We start from the raw sequence: 19497 nt of genomic DNA, 5'->3' as shown, positions 1-19497 counted from the left end.
TTTATATACCTCTTGTCATTCACACAGTCATTTTTTAAAATAATAGCAGGACTTCCCTGGTGGCGCAGTGGTTGGGAGTCCGCCTGCCGATGCAGGGGACGCGGGTTCGTGCCCCGGTCCGGGAGGATCCCACGTGCCGCGGAGCGGCTGGGCCCGTGAGCCATGGCCGCTGAGCCTGCGCGTCCGGAGCCTGTGCTCCGCAACGGGAGAGGCCACAACAGTGAGAGGCCCGCGTACCGCAAAAAAAAAATAATAATAATAATAGCAAATTACCTCAGAGGAATATTGAAAACTGTCAGCACCACCCTTCTCACCTCTCCCTCCCCAGGTATGAGGGGATGAGACAGGTGACAGAAAGAGTAAAGGTCAAAAGAAGTAGTATTCTCATCGTTGACAGGTTTTGCTGCTCTGCATGCCTGGCTCCAGGGCTGTCCCAAGCCTGACCTACTTGAGAGCAGGGACTGTCACTCACACTGAGCTGTCCCATATTACGTGGTTTTGCAGTCGGATCTAGGCTGGGACCACAAAATACATATCTGGTGTCCCATGAGCGTGATTTGAACCCCCAGTTTCCAGAGGTAAAATGCAAATCCACTGTGTGTTACTTACTCAATAAAATCAATAACCCCTTCCCATCCAAGTCACAGTTTAGTTTTTTTCACATTTAGTACACACTGTCTCAGCCTTAAAAAAAAAAAAAAAAAAAAAGAAGGAAACATAGACATACTTTTCACAAGAATAATTTCATAATTCTTAGAAATCAACAAAGCTTCTGGGGATGTTTTACAATTGTTCATGATTTTAAAATACAGAGAAGATGAATCCCCAGCTTGTTAAGGTCCACTAAGATACGCTATGGAGTGCCTTCTACTGCTGAGTACTGTATGTCAATATTGTCAAACATTTTATTTCTCATACTTCAGATTTTTCTTAGAAATATAGGAAACACTATAGAAATCACTGCAGATGAAGTCATGTTATGTGTCTACACAGGGATGCCCATACTGTGGGAGAAGCCAGTATATAATCTCTCTGTTTATATCAAATATATAGCTTAATTAGTTAGGTTATGTAGGCATGCATATTTTTGTTTCTATCAATTTCATAGAGAGAGTATTGTCTTTATATCTGTATATACAGGATTATGTTTCATACATAAATACAGTATGTTTTACATATACGCACAGATTACCCACCAATTTAAATTGGTGCACTTAAGTGCAACCACATCTGCCGTGAAACAGACACGAATTCCTTTAAAGGGGGCAGTCACACGTGCAACTGTAGCGACAGCAGATCTGAGCTAGCATCCACTGTTTCTTGCCAGGAAAGTCAGGAGTAGAGGCAGCCCTTTGTTCAAAGGGCCCTACCGGGTTAGGATGACTTGGGACGCCACATCACTGGAAGCGGCAACGCAGAGAAGGAATTTGTGAGATGAAGGTCGCTGGGTCCCACCCCTTTCCTGCGGAGTTTCCCTTTCCTGTCCTTAAGCGCACCCTCCCCTGTCCCTTGTCCCCAGCCCCGCGAGTCTGGGCTCCAGACGGCGCCCTGACTACTTCCTCCTCCCCTTCGCTGGGCTCCGGGCGATCGCCCCGCGCTGGTGGGGCTCCCAGTCCACGGGAGCCGGCTCCTCTGCGCGGCCCCAGCTCGAGTTAATAAACAGTTAAGTTTGGAAGACTCAGCAGACACGTTGAGGGGGAGTTACCCAGCCCAGGCAGCAAAAACATCCCGGCGCATTCCTGGGGAGTCCTCAGCTGCCAGCATCTGATTAGAACCATATCTCGCCGGGAGTGGCCCGCGGCTCCGAGGCTCCCGGGCCGGCGGCTATTTAAGCGCGGCCGCCGTGTCGGCTGCGCGGTAGCCAGGAGGCTCAGGCACCACCGGGAAGTCATGCTCGCATCGCGGAGGCGCTAGCTAGCCTGTGAGTAGTTTTCCGAGCCTTCTTCCCTTTGGCTCCATTTTTGGCGACCTCTTTCCCTCCTTTGCTTCCCCCCGCGCTCCGCCTTGGGATGCAGACCTGGGACTGCTGGGGCATCTTAGAAAGGAGACGGTGGCCTTGGGCAAACAGGAGGTTTTGTGGCCTGACATCCGAGGAATGCTCCCACGAAATGCGTTTATCTTTGGGGTCGGAATCCAGATGTCCAGCTAGTGACATTTAACAAGCGCCTCGTGTGTGTGGGGTGTGTGTGTGTGTGTGTGTGTGTGTGTGTGTGTGCGCGCTTGTTTAAAAGCTCTGTGGGCAGCCCGGACCGGACGCTGGTGTGGCTGGTTATTTTTGCCGTGTGACAAAGGCTGGGGACCTGGTTTGTGCCCGCGAGAAGCTTTTTCCCCGTGACTGACAACGTATGGCATTAAAATGTGAACTTTGTCTTACACCCGATTCTTAAGAAAGTATCTGCCCTAGAGACTGAACAAACTTGTTTGAGATACTCCGAGGGTTTAAGTGGTGTTTGCCTGCTTGCTGTAATCTGGAAAGATTAAGTAAGAATTTTGGAAAAGGGGAAAAAAATGAATGGGTTAAAACCGTGGAGCCCCAGTCAACATAGCGGGTTTCATAGCCTAGAGCTGACTCTGTTATTTGTTTCTGTCGTCCTTTCCTCTTGACTTAATTCTTAGCCTGGAATTCAGGTCCTCGGTCAATTTTAGCAGGGAGCCCTTTGAGTCCAAAGGGAAATCGAACTGGATTAAAAACACTTAAAGAATCTGGATGTTATCTCCACCCCATCCATTCCCCTCCTCCTCCCACCTTATCCTCTTTCTTTTTAGTTTGTGTTTGGAAGGAAGAGAGGCACTCTGTAAAACGAGAAGAGCCGAAATAAGCTTCCAGACACATGGAAAGACTTAAAAATTATGGAGGGGCGACTTCATGAATAGTAAATGTTGTTATTGCACTATAAAGTGACTTAATGAAAAAATTTCTGGCCCTAATCAGGCAAAGCAGGGGAAGTGGGGAGAGGGAGGTAAGACAGAGCTAACTCAAACAGAAGGAATGGCTGAGGAAAAGAAGGCAGCTGCAGAAATGCCCTCAAGAGGTCCGATAAGGCTCTTGGAATGGCTTTGATGGGGTATGTAATTGATCTTCCTGCAGGCTTGAGGTTTGCTCCCCACACAGGAGCATCTACTGGCTGTTGGGGCAGGAGGGACTAGCTGGGAATGGGGGAGCCTGACAGCTACCAAATGGCTTGCCTCCACGCTCTGTGACACCTCCACCTGGCTTCTGAAAACCAGCAGCCAGACTTTGATTAGGCTACTCTTCTCTGGGCGAGGTGCCTGCCCCCTCCGCCCCCAGGTTCTGTCTCTCCCTCCTTGAGGGGAGATAGGCCTCTATGATACTGCAAGAAAGTTTATTGCCATGAGAATTCAGAAGTATTTGAGATTGAGTTCTCCTTCATCTTTGGGGAAGGATCCTTTTGGTTGAAGTGCTACATATGTGCTAATAAACAATGGATGGTACACCTAATGCAATGTGCAATCTTGTTGAGAAAGCACAAAGGAGGCCTAGTAGTTTTTTCCAATGTGTATTTCTGGAACAGATTACTTCTAAATCCCTAGTCAGTATCCTCCTAAGGCAGCCTGGATTCTTCTTCTTGTTGGTGATGAATAACTTCACTTCCCCTTCCCTTCCCACTCCCAACTCTCTCCCTTCTTATCCAAATGGATGCCCTAGCAACCAGTTCTTCTTAAACTATACCCTCCTCCATTTTAAAGTAGATGGTAGGAGAACGTCTTCCAACTTTGAGCTGTGACACATAGGTAGTCGCCATTCTGGTGATCTTGGACACAGCTGATCTTCTCCTGAGGATGTGAGAGAGGAAAGGGAGCCACAGCGCTTGTTCAAAGCCTTGCCTCGTTGTTAAGGACAGAATCCAGGGTCTGCATTTCCACTCAAGACTTTTTATAGTTGGAGATTCAACTAAAAGTCCAAATTCCTGTGCATTGGGCTTATGTCTTGCCTTGCCCAAAAGGTTGAATGGATTTCAGCCACCTTGTTTGGGTTGAAGAGAATTGCTTTCAAGACACTTGTTGGCATGAAGGAAGGTGGTACAGGGACCCCTGGAAGCTGCTGACCAGCTGGTTGGGGTGATATTATTGGCCTGCTCGGCCATGCCTCCCATTACCTGAAGATTTAGAGAGCAGGAAGACGGAAGCCTTGGTCATGGCTCCTGGTCAGCAGGAGGCTTTGTGGAGACATGGGCTCTTGGTGGTACAGCCAGTATGTGCTGCTCCATTTCTCTTTCTACCCTCATGTCTGTAAGCCTACACTTGCTACCATGATATTTTTCACCTGGGTAGTTTTGAAATTTCCATGCGTTTCCCTTCCTCAGTCTCTCTTTTTTTTTTTTTTTTTTTTTGGCGGTATGCGGGCCTCTCACTGTTGTGGCCTTTCCTGTTGCGGAGCACAGGCTCCGGGCGGAGCACAGGCTCCGGACGCGCAGGCTCAGCGGCCATGGCTCACGGGCCCAGCCGCTCCGCGGCACGTGGGATCTTCCCGGACCGGGGCACGAACCCGTATCCCCTGCACTGGCGGGCGGATTCTCAACCACTGCGCCACCAGGGAAGCCCCCTCAGTCTCTCTTGACTTGAGGATTTAATTAATGCTTTTCTTAAAGACAAACCTAGGATGCTGAAATACTTGAGAAGGCTGCCAAAGACAGAGCTCCAGGGTGTTAAGTTGCTCTAAGGGGCAGCAGAAGATGCCTCCCCAGGTGGAAAGCCTTGAAACTGGACCAGTTAGGGAGGTTTTGGTATTTGACCAAACGCATAAGGCTCTCTACACTCCAAGCAGAACCAGAATGAGAACTCGACTCGAAATATGAAACACCTGAGGAACAGGATGTGGTATTTGAAAATTCTCTGGCGCTGCCGTGTAATTCTAAAGTTGAAGCTGTGCCACTGGATTGCACAGAGGTTGGCCAAAATCACATTTAGCTGAAATAGCTGTAACCTCAGATCTATGTATTTAAGGGTAACCTAACTCATGGTAATGTTTCCTGACTGGATTAATCCTGTGACTCAGAAGGAAAGCAGGCCATCGAGCCCCCTTCTATAAAGAGTACGCTGATTTCTGGTGAGGGGAACAAATGACGCTGCGTGTGGACACAAAGGGCTGGCACACAGGCCGTTTCCGCCTCACGCCTTGCTCAGCCAGGCAGTGGTTGCCAGTGTGGGTTCTGGGGCCCCATTGCCTGAGTTCAAATCCCAGGGAAAGCGCTGCCGCTCATGTGACCTTGAGCAAATTGCATCATTTCTCTGACCTTAAGCTTTTTTGTCTGGAGAGAATAATGACACCTACCCCCAGGTTTGTTGGGAAGACTGTTAATCCGGTATGCTTAGAATACTTTATCCTGAAGTTTTGTTTTCACGTTGCCCCCTGAACCACTGAATTATGTATCTTTTTGAAAACTAAAGGCGGAACGGGGAATGTCTTTGTCAAAGTTGGACACCGCCTGTCTACCTGAAAAATGTTAATCACTTAAGCACTTAATATTAACAAAGCCAGGGAGTTTGCTGTGCTTAACACTAAACTGGCTGGGAGTTACTCTCTGTTCTCTGCCTGGAGCCTGCAGTTTGCTTTGGTCAAGCTGACCTCCTCTGGTCTCATTTGAGTTTTTCCCCCACCCCCTACCCCCAGACCCCCTACAGAGAGGATCAGTCCTTCCCCCTGAAGTCAGCATTATAGCAGAAGGAAGTGGGAAGGGAGAGGACCACGGGAACTAAACTGAGGGACTAGGCTAGAAATAAAAAGTCTTCTGAGTACACAGGGCCCCATACTGTCCTTGCCCACGTAGCTGGGCAGGTTGCCACCGTTACTCCCCTTCCTGAATCTTTCTCCTACCTTGGAAGGAAGCCTGTCACTCTAGGGTAAGCAGAATCTGAACAAACTGCTTCCTGGTCTAAAAATGGAAGTTACTTTTTTTTATTAAGTGAGGTAGAATCTCCTCTCTACCTACCTCATCCTTCTCTTCTAAAGTTATTTTCATCCAAAACTGTAATCCAAATTGTCCAGCTCTTGCTAATTCTTACATCATCACGACACAAACATTATGGCTTATGAAATTTCAGGAACATAAAAGCTGTTGCCTCAATATAGAGCAAGCCAGTCAATGTTTTTCTGCTGCTGTAACTTATAACTTAACCCCTAAGCTAGCTAGAGGCAAGTGACCTTTAACTGCTTTAACCTAGTAAGAGTTCTGAGTGAACAGAGCAGGCTGAGTGAGCGCTCAGAGGCGGGGGAGCTACGGTGAGGTAGAATGCATGAGGGCTGTCACTTATATTTTTAGGTAACCATGGAGGAAAAGGAGCCGGTAGGTTAGGAAGTAAGAATACTGGAAAAGCTGGGTTTGAAATGTTCTCCAACGTGGAAGAGATTTGGGTGAGGAATTTACGGTTTAATGTTTTCTCTGGGTAAAAAGCTACCCTATTTCTCCCTAGCAATGTGATGCAAAGTGTTATTCTGAAACAGACTTAGAACTTTATGTAACCGATGAGCTGTGTGTAAGTTCTCATTTAACAGTCAGATTCATTCATTCTTTCAAGATTGGACACGTAGTTAGCTAGAGTGTATAGTTCACAGCTAGAAAGAACTCATCTCAGACTAGCTTTCAGAGTGCGGTCTCCAGACCAGCTATATCAGCATCCTTGGGAACTTGTTTGAAATGCAAATTCTTGGTTCCCATGCCACATCCACTAAAGCAAATATGAGAAGTAGGGCCCATCCAGCTGTATTTCAGCAAGCCCTTCACATGATCTAAGAGTAACTTTCATATTTCAGTTGTTCAGTGGAAAGCATAACAACGTAACTGAATTCCTACAGTCATGGAAATAATAAAGCATTTAAACATCACTCAGTTTAACTGAATCTTAGAAAGATGAAAAAGCACAAACCTTGACATTTTTCCTGCTATCTCACATAATTGCTTTCTTGATTCTAGGAAAACCGATCTACTCCTTAGTTTTATATTGTCACCTCGCTTCCAAATCCTTTTCCCTTTGGGGTTTTTAAAAAACATAATTAATCTCCATTTATTAGAAGACTGTCCCAGTTGCTTCTTTTTAAAAAGATTTCCGTAAACTAGATCATTACTCTTGAACCAGATGGCTCCCTCTAACCTATAAAACTTTTTATTTTGTTTTTTCATGCCTTGCCCAGAGTGCAGATGTAGGCCTTGCCATCATGGTAACTGAATCTGCTGCACTTAGTTTTTATAGCGCTTTATGGTTTATGAAGTACTATTCCATTCTCCCATTTGACTTTCACTTTAAATAACTTAAGGTAGAAAAGATATCTCCATTTCTTAGCTCCAGTATGATCAATAGATATCAGCCTGCCCAAGGTCATACCATTAAGTGGTAGAGCCAGGATTCAAGCGTGAATCTTTTTTTTTTTTTTTTTTTTTTTTTTTGCGGTACATGGGCCTCTCACTGCTGTGGCCTCTCCCGATGCGGAGCACAGGCTCCGGACGCTCAGGCCCAGCGGCCATGGCTCACGGGCCCAGCCGCTCCGCGGCATGTGGGATCCTCCCAGACCGGGGCATGAACCCGTGTCCCCTGCATCGGCAGGCAGACTCTCAACCACTGCGCCACCAGGGAAGCCCAAGCGTGAATCTTTATGATTCAAATCCTGATGGTTGTCAGAATATTTAGTAAATACCTGTTACGTGAAGTATGTTGCTAGGCTAGCAACGGAAGAACTCCCAGTGAATAGAGTCCAGAAGGAAGTCTAGAAGAAATTCTATTTTACGTGAAGTAAAGAATGTAGACTCTATTCCTGCAGTGGAATGGCAGCACTGCCATTTCTTAGGTGTGTTACTCAATGTCTCTGACCCTTAGTCACCTCACCCTCCTTGCAAAACAGTCCTAAGAATGACCAGTGTTAATCAGAGATGGGTATTTTAGCAGAGATCACGCCTTAGACTGAAAGATACACGGGTGTGATCTAGAAGGAGAGAATTGGAACTCTGGCTTTGAAGAGGCAGCATAGGTTAGTGGTTAAGAGCTTGGGCTTTGAACTACAAATGATGGTGTCCACAACCCAGCTTTGCTATTGAAGGCAAGGGATATAACAACTGAGCTTTATTTTCTCCATCAATAAAATGAGTTGCCTCCAAATTAAAATTAAAGGAAAAAAAAACAAACCAACTTCCTCAGAGCTGCTGCTTCAGAAATGTACCTGCTCTAGGACTATAATTCTCAATGAAATAACTAAATTGATATTGGAAAATGGTCTTGTTCTCATTGTTTGTGGTCTTTAGGCAAGCTAAAATCTAGAGATGACCACATTCAGGCTGAAAATGAGACCATCTTTCTTACCTACCGTGAAACTATCAAATGTGAAGGTCAAGCAAGAAAATGTGGCAATGCTTCATAAACAAGTATAGGCACACAGATGTTAATTCTTAAGGTACCACTTAAATCTCCTCTGGGCAGGACAGTTGAGTCCCCCTGAGGTCTAGAATTAATCCATGCCCAAGCAACTGGAAAGTTAAAAATATCTTCACTAATGTATCCATGTTGGGTACAGCTGCCTTCCTTGTTCTAAACATTTCACCTAAAGGATCTCACTTATTTTTCATATTTGAAGTTTCCTACTAAGGGGCCAAGAGCTGTTCTAATCTTCTATAATATGTAATGCAGATACTAACGTGGTTTTTGTTACCATTTAGGGCAGCAGAAATAAGCCAAATGTGTTTGACTATTTGTCAGAGGGCTCTCACAGTCCTATGAAGAATGCCAAACCAGTCTGGCTTTGGGGCACAATGTTAATCCAGATGAGAAACATGTAATTTACTTGTAGATCAGAGGATCGGAAGTTGGAATGGTACACATAGTAGGTGCTCAAACCTCCCTAAAAGGAAAATGCCAGCTGTGCTTTACTACATCAGCATTGGGTGGTGGTAGTGTTATTTTTTGTTTTTGTTTTGGGATTTCTTTTTTTACCCTTTGCTTCTGAAGTCAGATATCTTAAATAAAATCCCAGTTTTGAAGTAGAAAACAAATAGAACAGGCTCTTCCATCCATAGCTGGTTGATGACAAGGAGATTTAATATTGATTTCTGCATGGACCAAGGTTCAACTATAGCTAAGCCTTTTCAGAAGAATTCGTGTACTTGAATTGAAATGATAGTTTTCAATATCCAGCCTGTCTTCTGAAGGATATCTTGATGCGTAGATGTTTGCTTGGCTGCCTGATAACTTGTTCTTGGGGTTTCTGATTTGTCCAGGTGATCTAAAGTTTTCATTGGTTGTAATTGAAAGTTGACTGAAAGCATTTACCTAACACCTGCTAGGGAACACATACGTGTCAACAATTGCTGCTTACCTGAAGTTCAGAGAAAATGACAATGGCTCAACTAACATATGGTTTTATTATAATTAAGTGGTACAGAGTGGTACAGAAAGAAAAGGACGCAGATGTGATGATGGATTTGGCTTTCAAAGGAATGGTGGAAGTCAAATCAGCAAAGGTAGGAAGAAAAATGCATTCTAGGTAGAAGCTCATAAGTACATCATGCAGATGTATGCCCAAAGAATACTGATTGGCCAGTTTGGCCAAGAGAAAGTACAGGTGGTAGAGAGGTAAGGGGTGATATCATTTGGAATGGAGAGATGGACTGTACTGAGCTTTGGATGTCAGGACAAGGACTTAGATCTTTATCCGCTAAGCGGTAAATCTCTTTATTAAATCCGGAAAACAAAATGCTGACTCAGATCAATTAACCTGGCTGTATTGGCAGGATGAGTTTGAGTAGCGATTGCTTAGCAGTTGAAGAAAAACCTGTTCTTTCATGGAAAATCAGCAAGGTAAAGAAAAGATTTTAATATTAAGGAACAAATTGCAACTGTGTATTACGTCTAATGTTTTAAGTGCACTCCTTCTACCAGACTGCATGGGGGCTAGAAAAGTAGGGTAAATGATTCCCTGACCTCAGAATTTCATTGAGTTAAGGGAAGAGTTCCACATGAATCAGAGGACAACAATAGGTCAAGTGTAGAGAAATGGTAGGGCCTGTGAGAGGTAAGTGAAGATCTAAGACAATACATCTTGAGTGAACTTTGAATGACAGGTAGGAATTTAAGTAGGTGAAAGCAGTAAGTATTACAGGCTAGGGAGGTAACAAGAGAAGGCACTGTGTACTTGTGTGTGCACTCGTGTGTGTGTGTGTGTGTGTGTGTGTGTGTGTGTGTGTGTGTGTGTGTGTCCAGGGTAAATGGAAGAGATCAGCTTCTCCAGGGAACAGGTGGCTGTGTATATATCTACTGTGCATTCTAAATATACAAGGTTTTGCATCTCAGATTGACTGTAAATAGAGGAATTGAACACTGATGCCTGATTAATACAAAATCAGGAAGACCCTGAGGTCTGATAGGGCACCACTACAAGAATTCAGCCATGAAAGTGGGTCAGAGACAACTAGAGGCTCTTACAACTTAGATTCTCATTGGATCCTTTTGAGAAGACGGAAGGAAGAATTAATCCCACAAAGAGCTTTTTTTACTTCAAGTATTCTAAATATGAAATACCTGTGCTGTGTGTATACAAAATATAACACTGTACTAAGAGTTGGCTAATTGTGAGGAGCAAGGTACGTGACACAAGATAGTCTAGCTTTTTTGGAAGCAGGAACTCGGAATGGTGATGAAGCAAGACTGGGGAGGAACCCCGGAACTAAGTAAAAAAAATTTTTTTTGGTGGAGAGGGAGGAGAGGTATGGAAATAAAGGGTAATTATGGAGAATAGAGGGTCGAAAGTTTGCCAGATTCAGTAGATATGTGAACAGTCTCAGATAAAATCTTAGCTTCATTCTAAGCTACAAACAATACTGCTCTGGATCTTTTAGGTATATCCATAACAAAAGAAAATCTGTAGTTCAGTTTCCAGATAGTGTGTAGAGATAGAAATCTTCAGCTTTGTATACAAGAACTCTTTAACAGAAACAATGGATGCAACTGTGCTCTGTTTTAGGATCCAAATTCTTATATTTCATGCAGCCAACACTTGTTGAGCGCCTTACTATTTGGGGTGATAATAAAGTCCATTTTCTTGATGAAGGCTAACCTTAACCAAGTGTTACCTAATATTCTCTTGCTAATGCTCTCGTAAACTAGGTAGTGCTCCTTAAATCACTAAAGCCACTCGTAGGTACCCATGGTTACATTTTTCAAAATATTGCTTCATTAAAATCCACAGTTCAGTAGTTTGGCCTGATCTGAAAGTGATCCTGTTGTACTCTTAGAAAAATCTGGTAATTAAGAGTGCCACAGAACATGTTTGGTTCTAGAATATAGAGGTTTGTGTCATCTCTGAACTGCTTGTACTCCTGAAGTGACAAAACTGATGCCAAATGAGCATATGTTTCTTTCTTGTGTTTATGAAAAGAGTGTTGATTCAGAACTCTGGATTTTAAGATAACTTTGCAGGAAACATCATTGACATTCCTTCATAACCTAGCATATCACAAGATTTTTTCCTCCCACTGGCTCTGTCACACAGATGGTCTTCCAGATTGCAATATTATTATAGGAGATTCCCAAATATTTAATGTAAATATCTCCCATCTAATTAATGTTTTAAGTAAATGTCATCATTTTAAAACTGTCTATTGAAGAGGGTAATTAAACCCTTACGACAAAATTTTCATCTTTCCGTGGTTGATATTAATAAGAAGACAATATATAGAATTCCTTGAAGTAGTCTAATTTTGCCTTCTCTTCTAAATGTTATTAATGGCAGTGAAACTTTCTACCCTAATCAGAAACATTTCCTCTGAAATACTTAGTACCAGTTGTAACTATTACTTGCTTATTCTCTCTCCCCTGTCTATACTGTAAGCCCCTCGAGAGTAGAGACCGTATCTATTTTTGTCACTGTATATATAGCATAATACAGTGCTTGGAACACAGTAGGTATTTGATAAACACTAACCAGGTCGCCAGGTTAATGAGTGACTCAATCGACTCTCATCTGCAACATTAATTGGAATTTATTATAAAGGGAACAAAACGGAGAACTTCAGCTTGCCTTATCTGTTGCTATAAGCAAAATAGTTTTGAGTCCTTTTTTGACTTTAAGGTTATTTAAAATGAGCAATGTCCCTAGGTTCCTCTAGTTGATATCTGCTCAGGGCCTGAGAAAAGCCAACAAGCTGTTACTGAAATTCTCCACATGGTGTGGTCTTTACAAGTCTTTGGTTTAACTTCTACCACTGGAGTATTCATCATGGCTCATACATCTATCTAACCCAACAGCTATTATCACAAGGGCCAATAATAATCATAGTGGTGATAGTTTTCAACCTGATATTTCATCAGGTTGTCCAAGGACAACTTCTTATTCTCCTCCTGTTTTCTCCTTTTAAGAGCATCCACCAAACTATTTACTAAAGAACTAATAAAAATTGAGAAAATAGATGAAACCTTTGGCTCAGTACTGAATAATTAAGGTTATCCCTTTGACTTAACACAATTTCTGCTCAAATCAAAGAAAGCTGCTTTTTAAAATTTGTATGTGCAGCTGTACTGAACATACAAATTAGGTTCTTTAATTCTTAAATTAGGTTGCCAACTTGTTCCTATCTACACAGACCCCATCGGATCCAAGAAAACCAGTCTGGAAATAGGCCATAGACCATACTCTGATCAACTTTGAAAATGCTAGCATAAGAGTTTTTCCAAACCCTAGTGAGCAATTGATTCAAAACTTACTGCTCATTTGTTTTAATATATCCGGAGCTTTTCTCAACAATTTTGGATAAGTAAACATTCAATGAAGTCTAAGATGACAGTGTGGAAAGCTTGCTGTGATCAGCGTTCTGCATGCTTGCAGAGATGTTCAAGTTCAATTTGTAGGTTCTCTTAGCTCTTGAGTTTAATTTCATGTGACTTATACTAGAGTAGCTTTATGATTCTGTCTTTAGCCCAAGTAGGACTACAGATTTGCCTACATTTTAAATATTGCTATCTGACAAATTAGTACATCTCTAAGGAATTTAATTTTAAAAATGCAGAAAGGCACACGTCACCCTAATATCACTATTCTAAAGGTATAAGAAGCAGAAATCTGTCTCTCACCCTACTGCCACCCTTCTTAACCAGCATTTCCTTGCTACTCTTCCTTCTAGTCTTTCAATAGCTATATGGAGAAACATATATACAGTGGGAAAATGCTATCTATTCTGCTTTAATGACATGACTACTTTAGTCAATAGCTGCCTTTTACAAGTTCCTTTAGTCGCTCACATTTCAAATATTATTATACTTACATAAGTTTTTATAAAACTGACATTATGGGAATTCTTTTTCTAGGGTCTTAGAATGAAAGTTATAAGACATAATGGCCTTTGATTTTTTTTTTTTAAGCCACCTTTAGGACATGTTGTTTATTTGAAGTTTGAGGGTCAGCAAGCATCATAGCTTGGCAAGATGGGATAACCTTGAATCTGACATTTGAGATTGTTAGACCTTAACCTTTCAGTTAAAAGACTTTGTTTCCAAAAGATTAACCAAGTAATTAAATGAAAGAAACCGGCAGTTTTGAATAACTCAAAATGGCAAGTTCATGCAACTATCATACTACAAAGCTATCTGACTCTTTGATACCATGGCTCCATACACAGATTTGTCACCACCCCGACCTCTACACCATTGCTCAAAACGTCAAAGTCTTCTCAGCTCCGTCTAGACAAAATAGAGTTCTGTTAACCCACCCTAAGACTCCAGTCTGGCCTACTTTTCAACCTTTTCCCATCATATAACCCAGCATGGGTTTGGTATTCTAGCCAAGATGACATAAATATCCTTTTCCTATTGCTATCAATTCCTCTTTCCCAAAAGTATTTTCTGGCTAACACCCATTCCACCTATCTGAAGAACCAGATTAATTCTCTCTTTTGCCTGCATTGTTCTAAGACAAAGACATTAAGAGCATATTAATGTTATATTAGACTCATGTGACTTTCAGGGGGTTGATTAACTTCTGTACTTCAGCTTCCACTCTTGTCAGAAAGGGATGAAGATACCTTCTTATAGGACTAAATGAGAGAGACATAGCATCACCCCTGGACTATAATAAACATTCAACAAATTTAACTTTTAAAACGTTGGTATTCCTTCTGTGTTTCTTAAAACACTTTTTTTTTGAATTTTATTTAATTTATTTTTTTATACAGCAGGTTCTTATTAGTTATCCATCTTATACATATTGGTGTATATATGTCAATCCCAATCTCCCAATTCATCACACCACCCCCTTAAAAAAACTATTAAAGCCATCCCCAGCCCTGAACTCCCAACCCGCTTTACTCTGCTCTCTTTTTCCAGAGCATCTGTCACCTTCTGGAAGACTATAATCCATTTATGGCTTTCCCCTGCTAGAGTGTAAACCCTATAAGGGAATAGATCTTTATTTTGCTCACTGACATATGCCAAGCGCTAGAAGAGTGCCTGGCACATAGTAGGGATGTAGATTTATTACATGAATTAACTTGTTGGCACTGACCACTGGCATTCAGGGGTTAACTTTGTTTCCAGACTCTAAATCGTGATGGCTTTGAGCAGGGGTCAGTCACTAAACCCCATATGCTCTCAACAACATATGAAAAAAAGCTGCCCATATTTGAAGGCCTTTCTAATTTTCTATTAGCATGGTTTCAGAGCAAATTCTAGGGTAGCCAATGATTTACCATCTGTGGAGTCACACTGACCGAGCACAGTGTGAGACAGATGACATGCTCTTAAAAGCCAACAGGGGTGGGGACTTCCCTGGCGGCGCAGTGGTTAAGAATCCACCTGCCAATGCCGGGGACACGGGTTCGAGCCCTGGTCCAGGAAGATCCCACATGCCGCGGAGCAACTAAGCCTGTGTGCCACAACTACTGAGCCTGTGCTCTAGAGCCCGTGAACCACAACTGCTGAGCCCGCATGCCACAACTACTGAAGCCCACGCACCTAGAGCTGTGCTCCACAACAAGAGAAGCCACCGCAAAAAGAAGCCCGTGCACCGCAACTAAGAGCAGACCAGCTCTCCGCAACTAGAGAAAGGCCGCGCACAGCAATGAAGACCCCATGCAGCCAATAAATAAATAAATAAATAAATAAATTTATTAAAAAAAAAGAGAGTCAACTGAGGTGGCATTTGACTCTTACGGGATTTCTTAGGTGGAGGTGCAAATGTAGAATGAAATTTCAGTTAGAAAACCTCAACACTGGAGAGAATGACCCTGAGAAAGAAATTTTATTCACATCCTACTTGTGATAATCAGTCCTGAAAGTAAAACTTTGCCTATCTTAGAGAGACTGAGAAAGCATGTTAGTGTTGTTTCTCTCACTGTTTTCTTTGGTGGAACCCACTGTCTACACACATCTGTAGTTTAAGGATTACATTCTGTTTTTTAAAGACATTACAACTATATTACAAACTACTATAAATAAAATAGATAAACAACAAGGTCCTACTGTAGAGCACAGGGAACTATATTCAATATCCTGTAATAATCCATACTGGAAAAGAAAAAAAAACATTAAAACTAGAAACATATTCCTAACTTCAAGTTTTACTGCAGTAGAAGGCATCGTTGGGTTATAGAAAAGCTTGATCATTACTTTTTTAAGGATTTGTCTTAACCTCCTGGTCCATAATATTGAGTCTTTTTAATAAAGATTGGATTAGGAACTTAATAGTGGCTTTCAAAGACTTGTCTTTGCACAGGGCTATAGAGTTCAGCTAAGGAAACAAATGATCCAATTGCATTCTCTGATGCTAAAAATGCCTACATAATAAAACTAGAAAATAGCAGATGCCACTGTGGAGTGAATCTAAATCTTCAAGGACCAACCGAAGTTCCTTTTATTTAATGACCATATATAATAGGGATCGTAAAGAGAAGCTACAAATGAAGTCCTTATCGAATCACTTATATCCATTCATGTTTTCCTCAAGTATTTAAATGTCAATTACTTAGCAGACACAGAATTTTGCAACAAGTCATTAATGGTTCAGAGAACAGATGAGATTGCTCTAAAAGCTAATGAAACCGCTTGCTTAAATATTACATTTTTTATGAATCAAGTAAATTTCCTTCACAGTGAATCATTGATGTTGACATTCCTGTGCAGACTAATCAGAAAGCTTTTTGTAGTTGAATATAAATATGACATCTCATAATTGACCAGGAGGTCTCAGTGCAAGCCCAGCAAAGTGGCCGGCAATAAGGAACCACGCCAACTAGTTCATCTCATGCTAAAACTATAAACCCACGTGGCACCCCCATGATTTGTCATCTTAAGAAGGCAATGGGAGCTTCCCTGGTGGCGCAGTGGTTGAGAGTCTGCCTGCCGATGAGGGGGACGCAGGTTCGTGCCCCGGTCCGGGAAGATCCCACATGCCGCGGAGCGGCTGGGCCCGTGAGTCATGGCCGCTGAGACTGCACGTCCGGAGCCTGTGCTCCGCAACGGGAGAGGCCACAACAGTGAGAGGCCCGCGTACCGCAAAAAAAAAAAAAAAAAAAAAGGCAATGAAGCCCAACAGGGATGGTGTACATGCAGCAGGACTGGGAGAAGGAAGAATTCTCATCTCATCTGCTTATTCTGGGAAAGTCTCCTTATAGTAAGTCACATTTTTGACCAATCGCTTGCCCTGAAGCCAAGCCTTGACCATTAGGTGATACTTGTGACTGTGAGTTCTAGGCAGGTTATCAATAATAACAATGCAAAGGGCAAATACTCGACACAATTTCTTTTTTTTTTTTTTTTAATTTTGTTGAAGTATAGTTGATTTACAATGTTGTGTTAATTTCTTACAGTTTCTAGCCAAAGCTCTGAGAACTAGAAAACAGACACACTTCACAGGCTTTTAGTGCAACTGTTAGACAATACAGTATTCTTACTATTAACTTAAGTCAAATTCATTTAATGGGGAAGGAGTAGAGGGTTAACCAGCATTAGACTCACACTAACACTATCTGCAGCTGGAGATGATTTTGAAGAACACATTTAAAAAGACACAAACATGCGTATATGTATAACTGATTCACTTTGTTGTAAAGGAGAAACTAACACACTATTGTAAAACAGTTATACTCCAATAAAGATGTTTAAAAAAAATAAATAAAAAAAATAAAACCAACTACTCTTTCCCTAATTCCTATAAGTGTTTGTCAAAAACATCAGTGACAAAAAAAAAAAAAAAGACACAGACATAGATCTAATAAATGAGTCTTTACAGTCCAAAAAGCCAGAGAAACTAGATTGTCCTAGTATATAAATTTATCATTTCAAATCTGTTAAGCTCTTTGGGAAGTAGCAATTCTTTTGTCTCTATATGAATGGATGGTTTATTTAGTTAATGCATTTACTGCCTTTTAAAATATCCAAACTGAGTTGTTTATCAGGCTACCAGTGTAGGTTTATAGGAAACAGCATACTTCATTGAATATTACTTCATGTAAATATAAAGTTAAGACACTGATTATTTCTTCAATCTTGCAATATAATATCTAGGTCAAAAGTAAAAAAAAAAAAAATTATGCTGGGCCTGGGGAAGAAAAATCTCATTTTCCTAGGCTCCTCCAAATCATTGCTTAACGCCACCCGAGGAACTTATCTTTAAAGAAAGAGAAAAACAGTAAACGAACTATTCAAGACTTGAGCCTTTGAAAATGGTGTACAATGACATAACCAGGGCAATTTTCTTAGATACCTTGTTTTTATGCAGCTGGTACAAATTTGGTTTTTCTTCCCCTTTCTCCCAGCTTTGGAATGATTTTAATATTAGAAGAAATGACTTAAGAAAACAATCCAGTGGACTCTATATGTTAGAAAATCTTCAAAGTCACTCTTTAAATCCCAGAATAAACTTTTCGAAATCTGTACAGATTAAGGTGATACTTGAGATCTTTCCTTGTGTTCTTTGATTATTACAACCAAGAAAGAAAATCAGTAAGCTGTATCCTCATTTTCTAAGAACTCTTAACTTGGTGCTCTGAAACACCACCTCCATTTTAACTTTATTTGTAGAATCACTTAAATGATTGCCACAGGTGGAATAGAAATTGACTTCCCGAAAGCTTCTTTAGATTAATAATGGTTAATGTTTGGAATCATATAGGGGTGGCTTTTTCCCGAAGGCTTTAGTAGATACAAGGTTCCCTGAATTACTCTTCCAAACTTGCCAGTTGTACATCATGATCCCTAAGGTAGATGTGTAGACATGTTTGTGGAAGGGAGGACCAGTTAATGGTGATAACTTACATGATTGTAACAGGTATAATTTTGGTTGCATTCTCATGAATTTGTGTATAGAATTCATGAAACAAAACCTGTCTCACCTACTTAGACTTTATAAGCGAAAGTCTGATATTAAGTGGTAGGTTTTTTTTCTTGTAATTGGAACTTCCCGTGCTCATCTATCTCTGCAGTGAATGAACCATATACAGTTATTTCGATAAACTAGAACACTTTGTTACATACATTGTTCAATGTAGTTGCTTCAACTGCGAAGCAATTAAAATCCCAAATCTGTTTCATTTAGCATGAGTTAATGTGCTGCCATATAGAATTTTTCCATCCCTCAGTTTAAAAGTGCAGACTTATCCCCGTGTGCTTATTTGGTCCAATTCAGGGGTTCCCAACCCCCAGCCGCAGACTGGTACCAGTTTGCAGCCTGTTAGGAACCGGGCCACACAGCAGGAGGTGAGCGGCTGGCAAGCGAGCCACGCTTCATCTGCCGGCTCCCCATCGCTCTTTACCACCTGAAACGTCTCCCACCCCCCATCCCCCCCACTCCGTGGAAAAATGGGCTTCCACAAATCCGGTCCCTGGTGCCAAAAAGGTCGGGGATCGCTGCAATACCATTTCCCAAAAGATGAGAGAATAATGATGGCGTGTGAACCTTAGTTCAAGTTCAAGGATGCTTGTGCATTTCCACCACTCTGTCCATCTCACTCTGCAGTAGGTTTTTTTTTTTTGGCTGCGTGGCATGCAGGATCTCAGTTCTCCAACCAGGGATGGAACCCGTGCCTCCTGCAGTTGGAAGCATGGAGTCTTATCCACTGCACTGCCAGGAATGTCCCATGCAACAGCTTCTTAGGGTATTTGTGTGCACACAAGTTCAGAGCAGGTGGGCTAGCTATTTCAGACCATTTTTGGAACCTGTCTCCTAAATTTTTAGTACTTGAGTAGAATTAATATATCACCACAAGAAGCAAGAAAACAAGTTGGCAGACTCACCTTTCTCCTTGTCTAACAGAATCTGCAATTACCTGGGGATTTCTTATCTGTTAACTTATCTAATTTGGCCAGCAACCAAGAAGTAAGCAAATGAGCCTATATGCTTATTTCTTCTGGACGAGTTCCTCTGGCCTTTTATTTTTTTTTTTATTTTTTATTTTTTTGTGGTATGCGGGCCTCCCTCTGCTGAGGCCTCTCTCGTTGCGGAGCACAGGCTCCAGACGCGCAGGCTCAGCGGCCATGGCTCACGGGTCCAGCCGCTCCGCGGCATGTGGG

At 41.9% G+C, this 19497-nt stretch overlaps 1 protein-coding gene across 3 annotated transcripts in view; it reads left to right on the top strand.

Moving 5' to 3' along the window:
- The first annotated feature begins 1593 nt into the window (after positions 1-1593).
- The window catches only part of DAB2 (DAB adaptor protein 2), a 53903-nt gene continuing 35999 nt past the window's right edge, over positions 1594-19497 (top strand). For 2 of the 3 annotated variants that reach the window (XM_007107780.4, XM_007107779.4), the window contains exon 1: positions 1595-1921. The gene's annotated coding sequence lies outside the window, so the exon portion shown is untranslated. Of the gene's footprint in view, positions 1922-19497 lie in introns of all 3 variants that reach the window. The other variant, XM_028492875.2, reaches the window with a different exon arrangement.

Source organism: Physeter macrocephalus, chromosome 8 (assembly GCF_002837175.3).
Source record: "Physeter macrocephalus isolate SW-GA chromosome 8, ASM283717v5, whole genome shotgun sequence".
In the NCBI taxonomy this organism is placed as follows: Eukaryota; Metazoa; Chordata; class Mammalia; order Artiodactyla; family Physeteridae; genus Physeter; species Physeter macrocephalus.
The sequence above is the reverse complement of the archived record's forward strand: the minus strand, read 5'-3'. Positions and strand labels throughout refer to the sequence as shown.